Source organism: Synchiropus splendidus, chromosome 17, assembly GCF_027744825.2.
Source record: "Synchiropus splendidus isolate RoL2022-P1 chromosome 17, RoL_Sspl_1.0, whole genome shotgun sequence".
NCBI classification, from domain to species: domain Eukaryota; kingdom Metazoa; phylum Chordata; class Actinopteri; order Syngnathiformes; family Callionymidae; genus Synchiropus; species Synchiropus splendidus.
In genome coordinates, this window is record NC_071350.1 from 5,692,843 (window position 1) to 5,705,454 (window position 12,612).

General features: G+C 42.3%; 1 protein-coding gene across 1 annotated transcript in view; it reads right to left on the reverse strand.

Moving 5' to 3' along the window:
* Positions 1–12,377, reverse strand: part of flrt1a (fibronectin leucine rich transmembrane protein 1a) — a 51,925-nt gene extending 39,548 nt beyond the window's left edge. The window contains exon 1 of the mRNA XM_053847606.1: positions 12,013–12,377. The gene's annotated coding sequence lies outside the window, so the exon portion shown is untranslated. The remainder of the gene's footprint in view (positions 1–12,012) is intronic.
* Positions 12,378–12,612: the final 235 nt, after the last annotated feature.

Genomic DNA, 12,612 nt, shown 5'->3' on the forward strand with positions numbered 1-12,612 from the left:
TTGTAGTTTTTTAATGTCCGCTTCATGCGTCACCACCTGAAAAGACTTATTATTCATTGTATGTGAGTGTATTCACACGCGAGAATAGATAAGCAGAATCAGAATCATGGCTGTAACCCACAGAGATCAAAAAGTCACATGATATTGCAAGGCATAGTTGGCCGTGGTCACCATGTTTACGGTCAACAGACATTGTTGAATGCAGCGCTGTGAGAGACTCATCCATCGATGCAAGGAAAAGTCCAAAGGCTGAGTACCTTGAAAAGTTTAGAGAAATTGACGGAAATGAAGGTGAGCTACGATGCAATGCAAAATGAATGAACAGACGTGGTCGGCGCCACCTTTGAGCGATGCTATGAAACAGCACAAACACCTATTTTGGTGAAATTGGGATTGAAACCTTGTTTTAAACTCAAAATAAATCTCCTGAGTGAAGAGAGATGATTGACTTCTGCCTCTATTTGCTGCCTCGATCTGTCCTATATACGTGATACTTGTGAAGCAGCATAGCACAGGGTTTGATTTAAACATGTCATGAACCTGCAATGTTAAAAAAAATGAATTGAACTCCAAAATAATGTCAGATGATCAAACGGAGATGGTCGACTTTGCCTTTGCTTGCTGCAAGCTTAGCTAACCAAGTGGCACTAGAGCATGGTACCTGGATGGAGCAGCAACACACCTGCTTTGACTTCACTCTCACTTATACAAACCCTGAAGTGCCATGAACACACCAACATGAGACCAGCGATTGTGTTGACAGTGATGTTTAGGCATCTTGCGGCTGCTATCCTGGTTATTTGGAGCATCTTTGTCACTTACGAGGCCCAGAGTCCTTTTTCATCCAAGGTCTGAAGTGTCAGCACATTGTAGCCGAAGAGCTAGACAACAACAGTGAAATGTTGGTTTACAGTTAGGGCAAAGTTGTGTAGGTCAAACAGAAATTCCATAAACTATGACGTGATTTGCGACATACAGCACCAAGACATGCTTTTATGATAGCCACCACAGACGGTTTAAGCTGGGGCAACAGTATGAGATGGTTTTACGGCAACTCTGTAAACAGTGTCCTCCCCTTTAAAAATGACAGAATGGACCTATTTTGCAGCAACTCGAGCGGCTGAGATGAGATGGAGTGGAGTATGTGCTCATTGTTGTCTCACCCGAGAAGATGAATATGGTATTTGTGTGTTGGTCACAGCTGATCTAAAAAAAAACACCTTTGAATAAGATATCGCTGGTATTATGGTAAGCATCATTTTATGTGTTAAAACATTCAGGTTGCAAGACTGGCTCTACATTCATGCCTCATCCAGCCCTTTGTACTGACAGCGGTAGTTTGGCCACCCCCATCACCAGTGACCCTTTTCTTTGACTGAAGTCTTTTCCACTAAAATGCAATTTTGTTTTAGTCTCCAATTTGCTATCTACATTGTTTTAGACTTAGTTCAAGTTTTAGTCGTCAAAAAAACAAAAAAACAAATAAATATATATAACATATGTGATATATATAATGGATTATAGTTATTTGTTTTTATCCGACACACTTCAATGGATATGTGTGTGTGCACGACTGCACACTATGCTCCTTGTGTGTGACATCATGATTCACAGTCAGACATTTTTATTTGTTATTTTCTCTGAATAATTCAGAATTCACACAAACTGTGTATCTGTTCTCTCTGGCGTCGTGGGTGATTAAATGTTAACGCCATATCCGCACGATGAAAAATATATTTTGACAAAGGCACATAACGTGACAGGAGATACCAAACTTTTCTGTGCGTGTCTCAGGTTGTTGAATTTTGAAAACAGACAAACCAGCACAGTCAAAAATATTACCTAATCTAATCTAGGTAACAAGAACGTATGGAATTGAAATCCAAACAAGTGTTGATGCAGCATGTAGCAGGTCACCACAGAGCAGCTAAAAGCATTGAAAACATTGAGAAACATTGGTCTCTGGCCAACCCATCCTCACTGTCATGGTGTAATATATTGATGTTGGGGAAGTGGACTTTTGCGTCCTATACTGACGCCAAAGGCAGCAGTGTTGTATGTTGACGCAAATCATCTTGTTCTTTTTCAATCTCTGTGTAATGTAAGACGAAATATTGACTGAATTGTATGTAATAATGCAGCCATGTCATACAACTATATATATATATATATATATATATATATATATATATATATATATATATATATATATATATATATATATATATATATATATATCTTCATTAATACATACCCTTGGTAAACTCCATTTTAACTACTGATGACATCATATTTCAACTGGCTTTGAAATCCATCGACAGCAATTAAGGGACAATTGGAAAAGCCCATTCCCTGTCTTGGAGTTTTATATGCCTTGGAAAGATATGGGTTTGGAGTGTATCGACTTTTATCGCTGCTCCCACTCTGCCAAATAACCAAGACTCGTAAAATTCAAGCATCCGATGCACAGGATGGCAGCAAGTTTGCAATAAATGTCTGAATAAATCCAAGAAAGACACTGTTGCCAATGAGGCTGCGAGGAAAGACAGTAATAGCTACATGAAAAGCAATACACAGGTGATGCAACCGCCCGATTTGCATGTGAATAATATGATAACGGACGTTTACCATCTGGGAGAGAAGGAATTTACAAGAGGAAAATTGGGGTAATTGGTTTCCGTGAGGTGGAGCTGACGCTCTGGGGTGAAGAGGCGGAGGCAGTCCACAGCCAAGGACTTGAAAGGCCATGTTGCTCATGTGCTAGTCAGCTGACTGGCCCAGTGGGCCTCACATTTGTCCACCGTGGCTCACTGTGCCATTTGCTCAAATGTACAGCTGATAGTTTGAGACCGACGCCTGTGATGGTGGAGGCTACCCCCGAAATATTCCTGCTGTTTTCGGCACTTTTTTTTTTCAAACCCGTAATAAGTTTTTTTTTTAACATTATTAGCTTAAAGAACATCCTTACAATTGATATAAAGTGACTGCCATTTTTGCTGGAGGACGTGGCTTATTTGAGCCACTCTTCCAACCCCCTTGCTGTCTGCAGCTCCAGAAGCCATCCATTTCTGCTGTAATAGCAAGAATGGTTAAAGCAGCTGTCATTTGTGATGACTGCGCTGTCATCAGTATAATGGCTGCTCTGTTTCATGTTACAGGCAGAATTGTAACACATCACATAAGCAGTCAGCCCCAGACTCCAGTTAACCTGTGTCATTTACACTACTGTATATTTTGGTTTGGTTGAGATCTGTGTTGTTTTTAATTTCATCTTCATCATCCATCATCTCCATGTTAACTAATATTACACTTTGTATCAGATAGAATTTTAAAAACAGCGAGGCATTTATATATATATATATATATATATATATATATATATATATATATATATATATATATATATATATATATATATATATATATATATACTGTATGCTCCTCATGTTCTCCTGAGGGATCTCCTCCCAGACCTGGACTAAAGCATCCACCAACTCCTGGACAACTTGGCGTTGGTGGACGGAGCGAGACATGATGTCCCAGATGTGGACGGGCGGGCCAGTCCATAACATCAATGCCTTCGTGCTGCAGGAAATGCTGACACACTCCACTTGCGGTCTAGCGTTGTCTTGCATTAGGAGGAACCCAGGGCCAACCGCACCAGCATATGGTCTCACAAGGGGTCTGAAGATCTCATCTGGCTACCTCTGGCGAGGACATGGAGGGCTGTGCGGCCCTCCGAAGAAATGCCACCCCACACCATTACTGACATACTGCCAAACTGGTCATGCTGGAGGATGTTGCAGGCAGCAGAACACTCTCCACGGCATCTCCAGACTCTGTCACGTCTGTGACATGTACTCAGTCTGAACTTGCGCATCTGTGAAGAGCACAGGGCACCAGTGGCGAACGTCCTGCACTGTGTTTGGCTGTAAGCACCACCCCTTCCTGTCAACGCCGGGCCCTCAAACCACCCTCATGGAGTCTGTTTGTCACTGTTTGAGCAGACACATGCTGGCATTGATGTGCCATCCTGGATGAGCTGCACTACCTGAGCCAATTGTGTTTGTTGTAGACTTGTGCAAAAACGGCCAGCATTCAAAAGTGACCAAAACATCATTGATTTCATAGAAGTGTGGTTGACGTGGAGTTACATCGTGTTCCCTTTATTTTTTATAGCACTTTATATATATATATATATATATATATATATATGTATATATATATATAATTCTACCATTAAACCTTTTTTCACTTCATCCTCTTCGGGTCAGCAGAGATGTCACATGTAGCAATATAAAAATCCATTGTGGGTCACAATATGATGATCTGAGCATGAGGCACAAATCAATAGCATCAATGAGTCAAATGCAGGTAAGTCATCTTACTTTGCACAGCCAACTGAAATGAGTACTAATGCGTTTGGATGGGTTTCCTGCTGGCAGTATCAGTCTCGGATCTTTTTTAGGTTGCCAAGTTAGACTAACAGGACATTAGAGAAAGTAAGCAACAATGGTGGACACCAAACTCTTCATGTGCCATACAAAGCCAAAGGAACTGATTCTTCTCCCCTGTGCAACATATGTGCCAAGACAGAAGGTGTGAGAGGGGCGTCTGGGCGTCCCGTGGACGTAATGCCTCAATCATAGTTTCATCATACTTCAGTGAAAAGGAAGTTTCCGCGCACTATTTTCGCTGAATATGATAAATTTCCTGCGTCTTATTATTCACATCTCGTGATTTGCGACACGTTTTCATTGGTTGACACGGCACGGCCAGGTAAGTTCAAAACTTTACAAAACAAACTGAAAGTGTTTTGATCGGACGAGCCTCATGGTGACAGCGCCACATGAACTCCTGTGAGAACTGCATGCAGCGGTTGCCGAACAACGCATGAACAACGTGTACATATTATATATAGAAATATACAGTTGTTGCGATCCCTTTTTAATGTAAAGGCTACAAAACATTTTTCCAAACCAAATCTTTGTGTGAAAAAATTCTTGTTTGAATGTTTAAATGAGTGAAAGTTCAGAAAACCATCACAGATTCACAGCTGATATAACTCTGTGCTTGTCTTGCATCACTATATGAAGGAAGAAGAACAAAACTGTTGATGAGATAGCATGTAGTAAGGGAAATAATTATATTATTTGGAATTCATCAGGGTCAGTTATGTGAAGGAGAGAGTCCCATCCCTTCATCAGATCAGGAGAGCGAAGAAGAGGCTCCATCACCACGAAAGAAGAACAAGTGGATTTGCTGATTTTGATTTTGCAGCTGCTTGAGAAATATACCTCCAGACACCCAGGCCTTTCTGTATTATGAATTTGTTAGTGTGGCATTTATGATATTTAATGCAATATGTTTGGTTTTATAAAATTATAAGTTACTTTCGTACAAATATATGTGAGTCTTTTTTTTTTACACAGCAAGTTATGTTACTGGACAACAGTCATCCTGGTGTGCCGTGGAGGGGAATGTGTTGGGGGCGGGGAATGTGGGCGTGGCTATGGACGCCCTGTTTCAAAATCCTGAGGTAAACCAAACTTTTGGTTATTTTCTAATAACCTAATCTACACAAGAATCTCTGACAGCCACCAACAAAATAGAGGTCTAAAAATAAATCAGCATGTATTCTGCTCAAAGAGCAAGAAAACAACAACATCAAGAATGCCACTTCTAAATGCCACACTTTCAAACTGTTTTCACCACAGCTGAGGCGCAGTTAGAAGTAAAGGCATCTTAGCTGAAGGTTACTGATGCTTGGCCCTACCTGCAGCCGCCTCATTGCAACTTTGCCTCATTGTTGACTTATTGTTGTCAAAATGTATTTATTTATTGAATTTGTGTCAATGTGCAATGAGGGGTGGCTTTGTGTTTTTATGTATGCTGATGTTTTGTGTACATCTTTGGTGTTTATTCTGTGTCTTTAATGTCTTTATGTCTTTACTGTTTCGGATGTGGCATCAAATTTCCCCACTGTCGGACATATATAGCACTGTCTATCTATTGCTTGGGATCTATTGAACTAGGGTGGAGCTCGGCGATTTATCGATCTCAGTTAATAAATAGATTATCATTAGTCACCCTGTTCCGATGACATCTGCATGCAAAGTAGGGGTATGTTCAAAATATCCATATGGGAGCACGGCTGCGATGAAAAGCTAGTTTTGCAGCCAGCGATATTCAAGGCAGTCAGAAGCACTATGGATTTCTTAAAGTACTTGGAAAATTGGAAAATGACATGACATTTGCAGTATGCACGCACTGCAGAACAAAGCTAAGTACAGCGGGGAGTCGGCAAATCTGCGCCTCACCTAACATCGCACTGAGGTGCCGCTCGCAGGGAATGCTAAAAGTGGTTCGGCAGCAAAACAAACAAGCCTGACAGTAGTAGACTGCAGTGGTTGTCTCTTACGTTTGCGAAGAATTACGCCCGTACAGCTGTGTTGAAAACGAAGGGTTCGGTAAGCGATTGCTGGAATGTGAGCCACGCTGCTGTTTCCTACCCTTCATTACAGAAACAGCTGTGCCTTGTTTACATGCTGATGTCAAACATCATGTAAACGATTCCATTTCAGAAGCAAGCACAGTCGCCATTACTTGTGACTCGTGGATATCGAGGGCGACGAAGTCCTACGTAACGCGAACATCCCACCACACTTCTTCAGAATGGGAAGCGGTTTCATACGTACTCCAGTTCCACAGTTATGTGTGACAGCCACGCTGGATCAGCCACAGCGGAGGTACTGCAGGAGGTTCTTGTTGAGCGGGAGGTTCACACCGACGACAAGGCAAATATGGCTATAGCAGCACAGCTTGCTAAATTAATGTATGTGAGATGCTTTGCTCATACGCTTAATCTAGGAGAGCAACGAGCCCTGAAGACCACCACAGTTTTCAAGCTGTTGGGAAGGATTCGCCTGACTGTTTCCTTACACACACACCAGCCATATCCTCCAGGAATAGCAAAAGCTTCTTAACCTACCTGAGAACAAACTAAGGACGGACGTACCAAGCAGATGGAACGGCGTGTGTGACATGCTACAGCGTTTCTTAGAACCTCGACCTGTGATCTGTGCCACGTCACTCTCCTGTGAAGAACGCAAGAATACCATGTTTATTTAAGTTATCCCCTCCAATAAAGCCATCTTCTGGATAAATGTATGTCAGTTTACTTAAAAATGTCGGTAAATGTAGATGTAATGTGGATATTGGGATAGGTATCGCCTTGAAGGCCATGTATCGCAATATACTGTATATCGCAGTGGAAGGCCGTCAGGGACAGCAAGGCCTTCTCTGCTGGCCCAACATAACCCGAAATCATGAGCGTATTTATGACAAATGTGAATTTCATTGTTATGTATTTTATATATAGTATATGTCATAGTATATCCCAGTGTTGTTTTTCCAGGTTAGACTTTTCGTCCAATGAGAATTCAGCGAGCTTGTGTCGTCATGTCCAAGGCCTTCAGCAGCAACAGTGCAGGTGCAGGTGCCCTGAGAGGAACGGACACATATAGTTGATGGATAGTTGCATATCACGAGTTGGGGACAGCGAGGCATTCAAGCTGACTTCACGTGACTTGTACGCGTCCTGTGATTGGATACTCATACCGTCATTTAAGGACTAACTGGCTACTCGTTTTTCGCTCTCAGAAGCCTGTGGCTTAAACATATGAGGACATTTATGGGCAAACTAGCGTCAGAGCAATGAAACCACAGATGTTTGGTGACATTCTCCGCCCCTGTTGTTCCCCCGCATCTACACCGACGAGATAACCAGGCAGAGAAAGTTTGCCACTTCCAATCAAGTGGCCACCACAGACTTAGCTTGGTGAGTGCAGACGTTTGTTCACGTTTGACAAGGTAATGACAGGCCGCACTGGCGCAGCTGTGTGATTCTACTCTGGTAAATGAGAGTACAACAGTGCTTCCGCCATTTAAAAAGTAGCCTAGCAGTGCGGCACAGCTTACATGAGAGCCACCACGCCATCAGAAAACGGATCTCTTTTTAATGTTGAAATCTCACATGATCACATGTATTAAAACAAAGTGGAAACATCAAAGAGGTGGTCTTGAACGTGTTGGCCTTTGCGTGTTATTCGCGAAAAAAATCCCAGAGGAAAGAAAACTGAAGTCTGTTGCTGGCAGAACTCAAGTCGCGGATTCCGGCCGGACATATGAGCAGAGGGACTGCTGCTGTTTGGCGACAGGTTTACTCAATAAAAAACTGTTTCTTTGCTGTCTCCAATTCAGTCAGTGACAAAACTCTGTTTCTGTATCACTTCCTGAATAGCTCTTTTTCAAAAATTGTGTATATATATATATATATATATATATATATATATATATATATATGTATGTATGTGTGGGGGATGGACTTGACTGAAGGCCAAGGTGTAAAACGCACGGCCCGTAATTGACATATCGTAATGTGAAGTTCTTGGCATTTACCCAACCCTCTATAATATTATTACAGTATTCTATTTACTTTTTATATTTGCCTTGTTGTTAGAGTGTGCCATTAGATTTTTCTATATTTGTAGTTCACGTGTTGTTGATGTATTGTCACAAAAGAATTATGTTTAATTGGTTACTTAATGCCGCGCAGTTTAAATTAAACTGTACTGTATGTAAAGTATCAATAACGTAACTGTCTTACAAATGTCTCATGTTATTACAATGTGCTATCTTATAAAGCACAGGACATTGACACTTATTTGTTTAATAATTGTGGTTGCTGTAGTGTTCAATACAAGTAACTAAAACCTTTTATTGAATGTACAATACAGTCATTTCTGGACTACTTCTGTCTGACACTCTGAACCCTGCGACTTCAGTGGCTCCGCCTGCACAGCCTGTCTCAGCTGCACCGTGGAATCCTCATTGAGCCCTTTAATGTCAATAAAACACCAGTAATTTCATTGGCCTGCATGCATACCGCTGTGGTCTACAGATCAGTGTGACTATGGATGTAAAAAAAAAATTCTTAATCTAGTGGGTGTGGCTTATATTCAGGACGAACTCAGTCGCCTGGAAATTACATCATTTTTGTAAGTTTTAAAACAATATATTTTAGAAACAAAAAGCAATCACAGTGATGACCAACATGCTGCCAGACACTAGCGTCTGTGCCAGTGAGTCGGAAGGGCATTCAAGAAAATCCTTTCCAACACTCCCAAGATGAAGTCCTTTGGAGACGCCATCTGCTTGTCTATCATGGTGCAGCAGTTCAGCTTCTGCTACACCTTCTCTAACAGCATCATCATGTGAGCGTAAAGAAGGACGGACAGTGCTGTCTTGCAAATCATTTTGTACATTTTTTAAACAGTTGTGAGATGAGCTCAGGGGTTTATCGATGAGCATTTTTCTCTTCTTGCATTATTTATTTCAAGCGTTGAAACCCCTGCAGATGAACCAGCCTAATGATAATTTCATGTGAACTCATGGTGGAAGCCTGACAGGCGCCGTAGTCAACCCACTCCGCTATCATTGTCACATGACTGGATGAATACTAAATGTTATATTGGCTCAAACTGGAGGAATATTAATATTTATGAGGCAAGAGCTGCATGAATCGCCAGCACATTCTCACTCCCGGTGCATCGCACAAGCTTCTTTCTCCACAGAAGCTTTCGACAAGAATATAGAGCCATGTTTTTAGTTTTGTCTGAAATTATGAAACATAAATCTGGTATTCTGTCCCCAATCTATCCAGACATTAGCAAAACCAAGGTGGTAACTGAACACGGATGTCCTTATAAACTTGGATGTTGTGTTTTTGTTTTGTTTTTCTAAATTAAAAAAATGACATTTTGATTGTCAACCATCCATTTTAGGATATCACTGTTTATGATTTTCTCCTGTTTCCCCCCTCAGGTTGGACTTATGGATATCAGCCCTTTCCCAGGACAAAGACAGGCATCCCGCTCACGGATCTGTGGATTCAGCGAGAACTCCTCAAAGGTCTCCCGGCACATTTCATGCTGAAGTGGGTTTTTAGCATCTGGCACCTGGGTCATTACTGGAGACCAAACTTCTCGAAAACCCCACTATCATGTCCCAAAAACAGCGAACATCAGCTCTACAGCAAAAGCACAGTGAAACAAAGCCTTGTGTTACCACGTACATCATGAGAATCAACAGTGTCTGATGACAAGGTGTCAACAAGAGATGGAGAGGATCAACAAAGGAGCGAACAGTGTGATCGCCACTCATTCATGACTGAAATCATAGAAATATTATACCATTCAGTATTAAGTGATTTTTGTATTAAATGATGAATGTACTTAACCACACACACATATTTGCAAATAGAATAACAAACAGTGAAAAACCAGTGAGTGATGTAAATGCCGACAATGACTGGAATTGTATTCGTCTTAGGTGTGTGTGAGTGCATGAGAGACTTTCTCAATATTTTCCATCACATCCTGTCAGTGATCTGTTAAGTGGCATTGAAACATTTTTTTTTTTGCACTGCACTGATGATGCCGACGAAATCAACATCATTTCTTAGTGCAGGGAGATTTCGGCCTCCACAGCTTAGACCGAGGCTGGACCGAGTCAAGCTAACCAGCTAAGGGAACCGGTCCTCACGATACCCAACTGTCCCCATCTGGAAGATGGATTTTTGATTATGCTCTTAACCAACTCCACTTCTATTCCACGCTCAGCTGCAGTGGCCATAAAAGAATCCAACTAAATGAGAGCAGATTGCCTCGGACGTGTTTCGAGAATCAAACCTGCCTCGTACGAGGGCAGCCAACCAGGGGATGGGAGAATAATGACGCAGTGAAGGTGCTGTGAGGTGAATCTGAACTCTGATAGGTCAGAGGACCAGTCTCATTGCTATTGCTATTAATCCACACAGCAGCACGACTGTGCACAGCCACATAAACACACAGACGGGAATCAGAGCAGAAACCGGAGGGAAACACTCCATCCAGTTTAACAGAACACATATAAGAGTTTATAGCGTAAACGCAGGTCAGTGCTTCTGATTACGTTTAGGTCAGCAGTGCAGGCCTTGAGTAATGAATTTACCCTAGACGCAGACATTTTTTTTAACTTTGAATAATCACTGTTAAAACAACAATCGACGGAGAATCTATCACAATCAATGCCATAACAAATGAGAGGGCTGGTACCCTGTTTTGTGTGTTGCTAGACAGACTTGAAAAAGGTAACTTACGCAGACTAAAATAAAAAATATTCTACGCTAGGAACTAGACAGGAGAGGAAAACACGTGACATGTGTCTTCGAATTGACAGAATAAAAGAACAATAATTCAAAAAAAGGCTGAGGACAAAAAAAAATGTCTTTCACAAACGCATATATTTCTATTTCACTCAAACATGCTGGTACCCAGTTGGGTGTCCTGAAGAGTATATCTGTGCCTCCCTTTTCAACGCGATAGAACGGAACACTGTCCTTTCATCCGCTGTAACGGAGCACAAACTGTTAATGGTTGAGCCTCATGAATATTAATGATCACCTCCTGCTGATCCAATCTACAAAATCAATCCTTATACCTGATGATGGGGGAGTGGTCTCCTGCAAAATATACCTGGACGACACAAGTACTCGTATTCACCGCAACACAAGTCTGGAAATCGAACCCTGAAGATGATCACCGGACGAACCTTTTGTTCTTCGTCCAGTTACGCGCCGCTCAACCGCACAGCACAAAGACAGCCTGCAAAACGCTTGTTTCTTCTATGTATTTATATTTGCTTTGAATGCAGCTTTATTTTATTTTATTTTATTTTCAGTAACCGTGTCCATTTTGGGCCTTCGAACTCGAGCCGACTGACTGTACAGAGCCACCTTGCTTTTGCCCGCATTCTCAGTCTCAGTCACAGTCGAGCACGAATGCAAACGGAGCGCGGATGTGTGTGCGAGAGTGTGTGGGAGTGTGTGTTAAATGTCAATGAGACGGTGATGCGGACAGCGGCGATGATGAGCGGCATATTGACAGTCAGCGCACATCAATCGGCACTCACCTCCTCCCAGTCCTCCCAGTGGGCTGGTGCGAACCTTTCGTCCGATCAGGTCCAGTCGTGAACCAGGTGAGACCGCGATCTCGCCTCGCTATATTCCCAAAGAAAGCGCCTCCGTGGACGCGCTCCCTCTCCCCGCTGCGTCACTGGCTGCTCCTCAATCGCACCATCAGCAGTGGGCAACTTGTGTCCGCGAGCAGAGTCGTGGACGCTGATCCGCGTACCTCCAAGCCAATATGGTGCCCGTCAGATGGCTATTCGTCAGCCAGATACGCCCCGATGTGCCTTTTATCGGAGAGGATGCGGTTGAGGACGAGGAGGAGGAAGAGTGGGGAGGACAGAGGGGATTAGAGGAGGAGGCTGGAGCGCGTTTGTCAAAGCTTCTTCTCAACTACGTCACTCCATGAGCGCTTGAACATTGTCCCTGTTCAGTTGACTCACGTACATGATCCTTTATAAGCACAACCTTCCATCTCGGTGGCAAACATAGCTGCTGTTGGTGCACTATTAGATATAGTCTTGCTACACCTTTCATCAATCAAATGAATGTTCTGTTTTCTCCGAGAGAAAAAAAAACAAACAAAAATGTCAGAAAGAATCTTT